Source organism: Tupaia chinensis, unplaced genomic scaffold (genome assembly GCF_000334495.1).
Source record: "Tupaia chinensis unplaced genomic scaffold, TupChi_1.0 Scaffold149424_1, whole genome shotgun sequence".
NCBI classification, from domain to species: domain Eukaryota; kingdom Metazoa; phylum Chordata; class Mammalia; order Scandentia; family Tupaiidae; genus Tupaia; species Tupaia belangeri.
Window position 1 is genome coordinate 609,941 of NW_006209268.1, and position 13,524 is coordinate 623,464.

Sequence of the window (13,524 nt, forward strand, 5' to 3'; positions counted from 1 at the left end):
CCATTGAATAAATCAAGTCAATTTTTCAAAATGAATATACACTGATGAATTCAATATTAGTTAACTGTGAAAATAAAAGAATAGTAAGCATAATTAAAAAATACTTTTCACTATGACACCTTGTCCCAATACATTAAAATTTTGATCCTGAAATAGTAAGATACCTAAACAAACTATAAATTTGAAAATCTTTCATGTTAAAATGAGAAAAGGTGTAAAAGAAACAATAATAAAGTAAAAATCATCAAAAGCAAACCAATTAAACTCTAGCATATTTCCCAACTACTGTACGATAATATTTAACAGCATTTTGAGCCTAAGTTAAGGTACTACAAAAGACCAAGTTAAGGTATTACATTCTGATCTACTTGCTGTCTGCTGAGAAATTAAAACACGTTAGCTGGTGCCAGTCACTATCAATTCCAGAACCTCTGACTGGCAAGTAAACAAGACTGACTACTACCAGCATTTTTTTCTACTTTGCTGTGTTAGAAAACAGTACCAAATCCATCCAGTACTGTTAAAGACAAGAGAACTTTAGTTCCCATGCAATTATTCCACATAAGTAGATACTCCCTTCTAAAAGTCGACTCTTTACTATTCCTATTTCCTACTTATTGCAATGATTGTATCAAAGAATACTCAGTTGGTATGGATATGTTAAACAAGTATGGAAAAAATGTTATCTATTTTTTTTTTAAGTGTTCATTCAAAAACCATCTGAATGAATGCCAATCACTGGAAAAGGCAGTGGGGATACAAGGACAAGACATCAACTTTCCTTGCCTTCAAGGTACTCCTAGTACAGAAAGGCAAACAGAAAAAGTAAGGTTTAGTCCTGATAAGGTGCAAAAGAGGTAGGCACATATTGCTCAATCTTAAGTAAAAAGGCTTCAAGAAAAAGCTTCAATAGTTACCTTAGAGCTGAGTGAAGATGGTCTACAAGGTGTTAGGAGGGTGAATAACAATCAAGTGAAAATATCTGTGATAAACTTTACATAGAGCTCATTTCCATAATATACACCACTTAAAACATCACATATATCAGTAAGCAATCAAGATAAAAATACAAGCTGATAGAATATTTACAAAAGAAAAGGACATGAAAAGTAAAGTTGCAAAATCTCACCAGCTTCCAAAGAGAGGGAAAAAAAAAAATCAACTCAGTTGGAAAACAAAAGGCCATTTAAATGAATGTTTAAATGACAATAAACATTTTATTTAAAGGATATAAAAACTAGGCAGTCTAATACAATATGAGATTATAGTATAATCTTGCTGGAATGTAGTTTGACAAAGTTCAACATGATGTATTTAAAAGCCTTAGGTTCATAAACCTTAACAAAAAAATTTTAGTTTTAAGAATTCATTCTGAGGTAACCACCAGAAATGAAAATACTGTAAACAAATGAAAATGTCACTATAGCATCAGAATTAGAGGACATAGAAAAAAAATAAACTGAAGTTTAACATCTCAGAATAGCAAAGGTTTAGGTAAAAGAATGGTACATTCCTATATTAAATTAGGGAGTCAAAAAAAAAAGTTTGAAACCTCGACTCATAATGAACTGGTGGGTCAGCTAGTGGCATGGTGGTTAAGATGGCTGGCTCCTGGGACCAGCAGTTAGCGTAATGGCTATGTTGCTGGACTCCCACGTAGCCAACTGCGGTTCGTGTCCCAGACCCGGTGGCTTAAACTCACACCAGGCACGTGTGTGTGCGTGCCCAAGATCCTGAGAGGAGAATGGAAGAGAAGGGATTGCGGTGTGGCCATCCCCCCTGGGGGGTGATTTCTCACTTTCTGTCTCTCTGTCTCTCTCTGTCTGTCTGGCGAGCGCACGCGCCCTATAGCAAAAACCTCTCCAAAAAAAAAAAAAAAAAGATGGCTGGCTCCCAAATGGTCACCTTATAGTTGGAGTCCCATACCTGCTGTTTTGAAAAACATCCTGAACATGTGTGTGTGCACACATGTGCTCAAAATCCCAAAAGGAGTGAGAAATGGAGGAGAAATGATTGGATCATGACCATCCCCATGGGGCAGTCCTTTCAGCTTTCTCTGTCTCTATCTCTTTCCAGTAGGCATATCTGTCCTCTAGCAAAATTAAAAATAATAATAATGAAATAGTAATTATATAAACAGGATACAAATATATATATTGCAAAATAGCAGGTGGCACGGTGACTAAAGCACTGGACTCGCATATGACCAATTGCAGTTCAAGCCCTGGACCTGATGGCTTGAAAATCATGCCAGGCATATGGGTATACATGCCCAAAATCTTGAGAGGAAAATGGAGAAGAAGTGATTGCTCTGTCGCTACTTCCCCCAACACCCCCGGGGATGATTCTCACTTTCCCTCTCTCTCTGGCTCTCTCCAGTGAGTGCACATGCCCTATGATAGAAATCTTTAAAAGAAAATTCAATTACATAGACTATATAGTTTCCATTTATTTTGTATGTCCTTTTTACATACATGTGATGACATTCAGGTTTTAAAAATTAAAGAAGACTCCAGGTCAAAGCCAATGCCTCCCTTAGGTTTTTAATCATTATCTGGGGCTGAAAGAAAAGTTAATCACCAAACTAGAACCAAGTTTCCCTAGATATCCTCACCTCAGTCTAACAGATGTCACAAAAAAATTCTAGGCACAGCCCTCTCTATTCCCCTCCAAAATTTCCCTGCTACTGCTATCTGCCATGAATTCATTAGAACTAACTGTATTATCCCCTTTTTCTTTTTATTATGCCTTTTTTCCCTATTTATGTGAATTAACGAAAGAGCCCTAACTCCTATATCAACTCTTATAGAATATTTAGATTCTTATGTTAGTTTTAATTTTTTAAAAGGAATTATTTTTATTTAACCTTATTTATTTATTTTTAATTTTTTTTTTTTTTATGGAGAGGTTTTCGCTATAGGGCATGTGCGCTCGCCAGACAGACAGAGAGAGACAGAGAGACAGAAAGCAAGAAATCACCCCCCAGGGGGATGGTCACGCTGCAATCCCTTCTCCTCCATTCTCCTCTCGGGATCTTGGGCACGCACGCACATGCACCCGGCGTGAGTTTTAAGCCAGCGGGTCCGGGACGTGAACCGCAGTCGCCTACGTGGGAGTCCAGCAACATAGCCATTACACTAACTGCTGGTTCCCTTATTTTAAATTTGACGAGAGAGGGACAGAGAGAAAAAGCATGCTGCCAGGTCTGGGACTTGAACTGTGGTCGGTCATGTGGGAGTCCAGTGTCCTTAACCACCATGCTACCTGCTGGCCCCTATAAATTATTTTTAAAGAGAAATGATAGAAATTTTTTAAACGAGGCTGGCTCCATGGCCTGGGTTAGGCAGCCAAATTCCACATAGCCAATTAGAGTTCCAGCAACTTAAGAAACACACATGTGCACCTGCATGCCCAAAATCCCAAAAGGAGAGATGTAGGAGAACAGACAGCATCTTGACCATTCCCTGTGATTGGGAAATGGTCTTCTCCCTCTCTAATCTCTCTGTCTCTCTCAGGTGAATGCAAAGGCCCTCTAGCAAAAAAAAAAAAAGAAAAGAAAGAAAGAAATGTAAAAAAGAAACAAGTGAGAAGATTGAAGGACATTTAGAAGAAAAATAAGGAGGCAAAGTATTGATGTCACAGGGAGGTGTGGTATTGTCTGTTGAGGATGTTTTGTGGTTTTGTCAACTGTGTTGGGGAGAGATGTTCACCTGTTGAAATATCCATTTTGTAAGACAAATAATAATGTGATTGAATGTATAAAAGAAAATGAAGTGAAAAATAAATTAATTAAAAAAAAGTAAACTGACTAGGCAGATTTGAAAAGGAACCCGTACACACCTGAAGTGTTTTACTGTCATTCCTCTATTCTCTACCTCACCATTTACAATTAGACATGGTTTACTTCTCATTCTTGCCTCCATATCCACTCACTTCATTCATATTTTCCATCATGCCATATCTATGCACTATATTCTGAATAATTTTGTCAGCTTTAGAGTCAAATTTTATAATTCACTCTTTAGCTCAATAACTCATCACATGAGTTTAGTTTCATTACTAAGAACAGATACAGGCAGTATCAGAAACTATGCAACAAACCACCTTATTCATAAACAGACTTAAAAATAAAGTATCAGTAAAATGAATGAAGCAATGCAAAAATGATTGGAAATGTCCAAGTATAAAAAAAATTAATCGTTTGACAAAATTTATGACACATTCATGATATTACTTTATCAGGCTCATTAACCTGATGAAGGGTATCCATAAGAAACCATGGCTAACTTCATTCTCAATGATAAAAAATTACTATTCCCTTTAAAATCAGGAACAAGAGGAAAACATTCACTCTCATACTTCCACTGAACTTTTGTCTGGTAAAATGTATGAAGACTAGTATTACATATTAGATTTTTTTTTTCTTTTTTAGGTTTTTGTCATGAGGTGGCATGTACTTGCTGGAGAGAGAGAGACAGAGAGAGGAAAAGTGAGAAATCATCTCCCCAAGGGGGATAACCATGCACAGTCCCTTCTCCTCCACTCTCCTCTCAGGATTTTAGGCATACATGTACCACCGGCATGATTTTCAAGTTGCCAGGTCTGGGGCTCAAAACACTGCCAGCCATGTGGGAATCTAGAGCATTAACCACCATCTCACCTGCTGGTCCCATATTAAGATTTTTAAGGAAGAAAAAAGTGTCATAATTTACAGGTAATAAAACTGTGCACAAAAAATAAAATAAAAATAAAATAAATCTTACCTTAAAAGAACAGAATTAACAAGAGATTAGCAGGAACAGCTGAATATAAGATAAACATTTAAAAATCATATTTGTACAAACAAGAAAGAAAATGTAATAAAAATGCAAAACAGCTAAAATACCAATAAAATGTAAGGTATTAAGAAATAAATCTAATAATACATATGTAAGACTTTCATGACTAAAGCTATGAAAAGAATTTTAAATACATTACAGAAGACCTAAATTAAATGAGATGGCATATTTTGGATATAATTATTTTAAATTATAAAAATCATTAATTCTGCTCAAATTAATCACTAGAAGGTTTTCAGGGAACTTGATAGTTGGTTACAATGATGTATTGAAGAGCAAATGATCCATTATATACAAAACACCACTGAAGAAGAATAGTTGGATAAGACTTGTTATATAAGTTACCAAGACTCATTGTAAAGCTATAATAATAAATGCAGTATTGTTTCAAAGATTAGAAAATTACCAGATGCAAATGAATACAGAGCCCTGAAATTAACCCATATAAATATGGACTAGTATATATGAGACTTTAAAAAGTTTGTGGAATATGGGATTATTAGGTTGTCGGGAAAGTCATGATGTGTTTTTCTATGGGAGTAAAGGTTGGAGTAAAGATGACCCTAGGACAACTCTGGGAACCATGTTTAAAGATAGTAGATCAAAAAAATGAAAGGAGCATGAGTCTCTAAATCATTGCTTGGACATTGGAAGTCCAACTAATAACCACACTGGACTGTTAACATAAATAATAAAATATCACGTAACTAAGACTTGGGTTTATTAGTTACAGAAGCTGACATTACATTAAATAGTACAACAAACAGTCAAACATTTTATCCAAAATAAAGAACCTCAACAAAAAAAAGACAAACATCCTAGTAGAAAAATAGGTACAAGACACAAGTATTTCACGTAAGTCCCAGACTTGGTGGCTTGAAAAATCACACAGTGTGTGTGTGACTGCATGCCCAAAATTCAGAGAACAATGGACGAGGTGGGATTGTAGAATGGCTATCCCTCTGAAGGGATGATTTCTCATTCTCTCTCTCTCTCTCTCTCTCTCTCTCTCTATCAAGTGCACACACTCTATGACAAAAACCTAGTTAAAAAAAATTAAAGAAATGAAATAAAAAATGAAACTGTGTCATTTTATCTCTTTTAAGAATGCAACTAGGGGCCAGCCTCGTAGCGCAGCAGTTAAGCACTATGTATGCGGAGCTGGGGTCCATGTGGCTCACTCCAGTTAGAATTACTGCCCCAGCTGCTTGAGAAACACACTGGGCATATGTGCATGCTTGCCTCAAATTTTGATAAGATAAAGACATTATGGAAAAAGTATTGCAACTGACCACATCCTATTAGGGGGTTTTCTCGGTCTCTTGTAAACCTGAACATTTGCATATTTATGAAAGGCAATTTCATTGTTAGTAATAAACCCTAAAGTCTTGCACATGTGTGTCATGAGATAGGTACTACAAAGTTCATAGCAGCAGTGTGCAAAATTTCCTACAGCTAAACAACAGAACACATGAAAAGTTTAGTGACAAAAGAGTAAGTTATCTTAGTCTGTTTGGGCTGCTATAACAAAATACCATTCACTAGATATATTATGAGGAAGAGAAACTTATTTCTCACAGTTCTAGAGGCTGAGACATCCAAGACCAAGGTGCCAGCAAATCCGATGTCTAGTGAGGGTCTGCTTCCTGGTTCAGAGATGGCACCTTCTTGCTATGTCCTCACATTGTGAAAGGGTCTCTCTCAGGCCTTTTTCATATGGGCACTAGTCCCATTTGTAAGAGTGGAAACCCCACAACGTCCCACTTCCCAATACCCCCTTAATGTCTAACTAGCAAATATCCTCACATAAAAGATCAGGCTTCAACATATGAATTTTGGGAAAACACAAACACTTGTACTATAGCATAAATAATTTATAGTTTATTCATACAATAGACTATTGCACAAGGGCAAAGAATTATATCTACACTCAACAGCAATGAATTATTTAAAAAAAAAAAAAAGGTTGAAGGAAAATACTTAGTTATAGAGCATGGGATATACCAGTGAGAATCTGAGGAAAGACGTTAAGGAGAAAAATAGAGAGGCAAGACATTTATGGGACAAAGAAATGGTTTATTATCTGTTGATGATAATGTGTATAATAGTATCCCCCAACTGGACTAGTGAGAAATGTATTCATGTTGGAACATTCACTTTATAAGCTAAGTGTGTATGTGATTGAATGTATAAAAGAAAATAAAATAAAATTTTAAAAATAATAAAATAAAATATATTACTATCTTTGTAGAGCCATACAGTTAAAAATGAGTACCTACAAGATGCTTACAATCATTTTTCAAAATAAATTGCATTAATTTGAAAAAACATAAGTGATGATAATTTTAAGGTTTAAATAGAAGTAATACTAAACAGTTTATTATTTAAGAAAATGGTTTTAACAGGCAGGAATTAGTAAATACAAAATTATCTTCAGAGAAAAGAAGTAAAAGAGAACCAGGGAAGAGTACTAAGGCAGTGTCAAAAGTTGTGTGGGGACACAGACACTACGTTTATTCTTTTGAGGGTTTCAAATACTTTGTAATAAACAATATTTTTTTTAAAAAGTGAATACATAAGGGACAGTAACAAAAATAATTTGTACAACTTAGGGAAGAATAAAGAGTATCTGTGAAAAAAACTAAGACTGTGGTTAAATTCATATATCTTGGTATTATTAGCTACATTTAGGATCTCTCATTCACAGATATTAGTAAATTTAAAGCTTGGATTTTTGTCCTGTCTTATAATGTAAGATATTCATTCCTTCAAGGCAATAAACTGAATACTTCTACATGAAAAAAAATAAACTATCACTTTGACACAAGAATAGACAGCCATTGAAAATTCAGTTATTTAAAAGCAGAGTACTAAGAAATCAAAGGTCACACATTTTAATCCCATAGAACCAATTAGCTGTGCCCTATTCTATGGCAAAAAAACTGTCAGCTCACCAATAATTCAGATTTTAAGTGAGATTAGGTGGAAAAAAGGGTAAATCACTACCAATACAGGAGGAAAACAAATCTAAAATTTATTAACACTATGTAAGAAATGTCTACTCTGTACAATAATAAGAGCCAACACTTATTACTCTAAATATGGCCGTCATGTATTACCTCATTAAATCTTTTAAAAACTCCTATGAGATATGTACTATATAATTTCCATTTTATAACTAATAAAACTGACTTAAGGTAGAGATCAGACAGATAAATGATTTAAATCTGTGATCTAAATACATGCATCCAAACTCCAGAATTTATGTTCTTATCCATAACCCTATAAATACACCACCACGAATCAAGCACAAAAAAGTCCTATTCCTATTATTTGAAAAAACAAATAAACAGGGTATTAGAATGGAAGAATCTTCCTGTCATTTCCTCTCAACAGTACACTCCACTTGCCACTTAGTCTCATATTAGTAATAGCACGATCCCTTGATCAGCTGCAATAGCTTGGTCTATGATCATGATAGAAATGCAGAATATAGGGCCCTAGTCCAGACCTACTTAATTAGATTCTGTTTGAAAACAACCTTCACCCAAGGCAACTTGTATGTGGATTAAATTTTAAGAAGTTTTTACTTCTACTATTCTCAATATCCAGGATCTATCACAGATTTTTTTTTTTTTTTTCATTTTTGCCATAGGGCACATGTGCTCACAGAAGAGGAGAGAGGGAAAGTAAGAAATTAACCCCTTAAAGGGGTGGCCATGACACAATTCCTCCTTCTCCGTTCTCCTCTCAGGATTGTGGGCATACACACACCAGCAGCCGGTGTGATTTTAAGATGCCAGGTCTGAAATAGTATCCCCCAACTGGACTAGTGAGAAATGTATTCATGTTGGAACATTCACTTTATAAGCTAAGTGTGTATGTGATTGAATGTATAAAAGAAAATAAAATAAAATTTTAAAAATAATAAAATAAAATATATTACTATCTTTGTAGAGCCATACAGTTAAAAATGAGTACCTACAAGATGCTTACAATCATTTTTCAAAATAAATTGCATTAATTTGAAAAAACATAAGTGATGATAATTTTAAGGTTTAAATAGAAGTAATACTAAACAGTTTATTATTTAAGAAAATGGTTTTAACAGGCAGGAATTAGTAAATACAAAATTATCTTCAGAGAAAAGAAGTAAAAGAGAACCAGGGAAGAGTACTAAGGCAGTGTCAAAAGTTGTGTGGGGACACAGACACTACGTTTATTCTTTTGAGGGTTTCAAATACTTTGTAATAAACAATATTTTTTTTAAAAAGTGAATACATAAGGGACAGTAACAAAAATAATTTGTACAACTTAGGGAAGAATAAAGAGTATCTGTGAAAAAAACTAAGACTGTGGTTAAATTCATATATCTTGGTATTATTAGCTACATTTAGGATCTCTCATTCACAGATATTAGTAAATTTAAAGCTTGGATTTTTGTCCTGTCTTATAATGTAAGATATTCATTCCTTCAAGGCAATAAACTGAATACTTCTACATGAAAAAAAATAAACTATCACTTTGACACAAGAATAGACAGCCATTGAAAATTCAGTTATTTAAAAGCAGAGTACTAAGAAATCAAAGGTCACACATTTTAATCCCATAGAACCAATTAGCTGTGCCCTATTCTATGGCAAAAAAACTGTCAGCTCACCAATAATTCAGATTTTAAGTGAGATTAGGTGGAAAAAAGGGTAAATCACTACCAATACAGGAGGAAAACAAATCTAAAATTTATTAACACTATGTAAGAAATGTCTACTCTGTACAATAATAAGAGCCAACACTTATTACTCTAAATATGGCCGTCATGTATTACCTCATTAAATCTTTTAAAAACTCCTATGAGATATGTACTATATAATTTCCATTTTATAACTAATAAAACTGACTTAAGGTAGAGATCAGACAGATAAATGATTTAAATCTGTGATCTAAATACATGCATCCAAACTCCAGAATTTATGTTCTTATCCATAACCCTATAAATACACCACCACGAATCAAGCACAAAAAAGTCCTATTCCTATTATTTGAAAAAACAAATAAACAGGGTATTAGAATGGAAGAATCTTCCTGTCATTTCCTCTCAACAGTACACTCCACTTGCCACTTAGTCTCATATTAGTAATAGCACGATCCCTTGATCAGCTGCAATAGCTTGGTCTATGATCATGATAGAAATGCAGAATATAGGGCCCTAGTCCAGACCTACTTAATTAGATTCTGTTTGAAAACAACCTTCACCCAAGGCAACTTGTATGTGGATTAAATTTTAAGAAGTTTTTACTTCTACTATTCTCAATATCCCGGATCTATCACAGATTTTTTTTTTTTTTTCATTTTTGCCATAGGGCACATGTGCTCACAGAAGAGGAGAGAGGGAAAGTAAGAAATTAACCCCTTAAAGGGGTGGCCATGACACAATTCCTCCTTCTCCGTTCTCCTCTCAGGATTGTGGGCATACACACACCAGCAGCCGGTGTGATTTTAAGCTGCCAGGTCTGAGCCACAGTTGGCCATTTGGGAGTCCAGCACCTTAACCACTATGCCACCTGCTGGCCCCTAACACAAACCTTCATACCTCTCAGCTTATGCTAATGTATGTTTGACAAAAATTAAAAACAATCAAACAAACAAAAACTCCTTAACAATTTTCAAATTGCTATACACCACTTTCTCTGTGAAAGTTTTGGTAATCCCCTCCTCTCTGTAAATATGTTCACTGAAAAGCTCCTCTCCACAAAGTTCCTATTTGGGTCATACTTCAAAATTAACACATCTAATAACAACTGTTTTCCCATCTACATCCCCATCTATGAGATTCACAAGAGCAGACACCGTTTTGTTCATCTTTGTATTCCTTGCCACTAAACTAAGTATACAATATGGCGGGAGTTTAATAAATATTGAATCTATAGCCAAATAAATGAATGAAGGATGAATGGACGGATGGATGAAGAGTGGATGGGTGAACAGGCAAAAACAGTTGAAACGAATCCTAAAGAAGATTTATAGAACTGACATGATAAAGGATATGTTACTAATGCTAGAAATCCTGAGTCACACACTTCTCCCCTTTCAAGCTTCCCTAATTCAGGGTTTCCACATCTCTCCTCCAACTTCAGAGTCCTACGACCTGTCAAGGGAGCTGATGCGGTCATTTTTTTCTTTTCATGAAAAATGGCAAATCCATTTGTCCAGGTAGTTAGGTCTGAAAATCTTGGATTCATTTTTACTTCCTTCTTTCTTCTCATAATTCATATATATGCCACCATCAAATCTTGTGGGCTTGTAACTCTAAGTTATTTCCAAAATCCCACTATTTCTCATAACCTAGTTAAAGCACTCTTTGAATTTCACTTAAATTACTATAATTGCCTCTTAAAATGGTCTTCCTGCTCCCACCCTTACCTTCCTATAGTCTCTTTCCTGTACTAAAGCCTGGGTGATCCTTTAAAAACATGATCCCACTACTCTTTCATTAAAACACTCCAATAGGTTCCACATCATTCTTCTACTTAAAACTTACCAATGGTTTTCCATCTTACTCGGTATAAAATGTACATCCTTATAGAGGCCTAACAAGTCCTTAGGAGACCTGCCCAAAAGCTTCTTCTCTGAGGTCACCTCCTGCTTCTCTCCTCATAGTTCTCCTCCTGCTTCTCTCCTCATAGTTCTCTCTGATTTAGCCACACTGGCCTCCTTGGAAGGCAAGTTCCTGCTTCCCACTTTTTCCTCTCTGCCTAGAATGTTATTCCCTCAGATATCTCAATGGCTTACTTCCTCTAGATTTCTTCTGGAATGTTACCTAATCAGAATACTTTTCCCTCATCACCTTACACAAAAATGCACTATAACTCTCCATAGCACTCTATCATATAATGCTGTAATATTTTGTCCCACAATATTTATTACATGACATCAAGTGCTTGTTGGATGGCGGTCTTCCTATTTTGTTCCCTAATGTTTCTCCATACCAAAAATAGTACCTAATACCTAGCCGGACACCGGTAATGTAATCATATAAGTTCGCCTTGCTTCATGCTGTTAACTAAAAGCAAGTCACAGGTCTCAATCACACTCAAAGGGAAGGACTATAGAAAGCATAATACCAGAGGGGAACAGATCACAGGAGTCACAGCTGAATTCTGTCAACTACAAATGTAAGTATTATACTACATATATGTTGGAATGCTACACAACTGTTACACACCATATGTAAGTTTTAGAACAATATTGACTAGAACTTTAAATTTTTTAAAGAATTATTTATTTTTATTTACTATTATTATTATTGTTGTTGTTGCTATAGCAAAAACCTCTTCAAAAAAGGAATCAAGGCAAAGGCAGCTGACCACTAAACGATTTTCAGTTGTGGTCCACTGTAGATATAATCATAGAAGAAACCATCATCCACTGAACTCAATTCCCAGAATGGATCAACTCAATTACTTGAATTAACAATATGAGGAAAAGAAAGAAGTCTATTTCCTCATGAAAAATATGCCTATTTTAACTTCCAGAAGCACATGCACTCACAAAAAAGAGAGACAAAGAAAGAAAAGAAAAAAGCACCCTCAGTAGGGTATGGTCACGCCACAAACCCTTCTTCTCCATTTCTCTATCCTGTTTGGTTTTATGGGCACCCATACACATGTGCTCCGTGCTGTGTTCCGTATGGGCTTTAAGCCACCAGGGCTGAGATTTGAACCAGTCAGCCATGTGGGATCCAGATTCCTTATCCACTAGGCTACAGGGCTGTCCCAATATAAATACTACTTATCATAGTCTCCCGTATTCTAAACATGATGTCAGTAATTCATTCAAATAAAACTAAAAAAGAAAAACACAAAATAAAACAATGTGCTATAAAGAAGCAAAGCAATCCACCAAACCAGACTTAATGGACTAGTAGATGCTGTGGTGGTTAGGGCACTGGATTCCCACATGGGTGACTGCAGTTCAAGTCCCAGACCTGGCAACTTGCTTTCTCATGTTCCTTCTCTTTCTATCTTTTTTGACTTTCTCTTACCCTCTCTCTCTGGTCAAATCGAAAAATAATAATAATTAATAAAATTAAATAAATAATTCTTTAAGAAAAAGAACCAATCTTAACAATAAAACAAATGTTGGAACTATTAGACAGTAATTTAAATATAACTATTATACTATGTTATAACTTAGTGGGAAAAAGATACAATATGCATTAACAACAGATGGAGAAAATTAGTAGAGAAATAAAAACTATAATAAAGGGTCAAATGGAATGCTAGTAGTAAACTAACATTAAAATCAGAGATTAAAAGAGGACTAGAAGGTGATGCAGCAGTAAAACATGACACTCTGTGAAGCTTATCTACATAGGAAGGCTCCAGGATCACATCAGGAGACCTCCCTGAGTATGCAGGCATGTGAGTACAATGATCTGGGGATGGTGAAAGCTAAAGTTGGATCATGGCATCAAGAACCTTTTGGGATGGAGACAGCAGTTGGTGTAATGGCTATGTCACTAAACTCCCATGAATTCGACCACAGTTCGAGTCCCAGACCCAGTGGCTTAAACTCACACCAGGCATGTGTGTGTGCACACCCAAGATCCGAGAGAAGAATGGAGGAGAAGGGATTGTGGCATGGCCATTCCTCCTGAGGAGTGATATCTCCCCTTCTGTCTCTGTCT

The 13,524-nt window shown here is 35.5% G+C and overlaps 1 protein-coding gene across 1 annotated transcript in view; it reads right to left on the reverse strand.

Moving 5' to 3' along the window:
- The window catches only part of CNTLN (centlein), a 312,203-nt gene that overhangs the window by 176,638 nt on the left and 122,041 nt on the right, over positions 1-13,524 (reverse strand). The gene's annotated exons all lie outside the window — the stretch shown is intronic.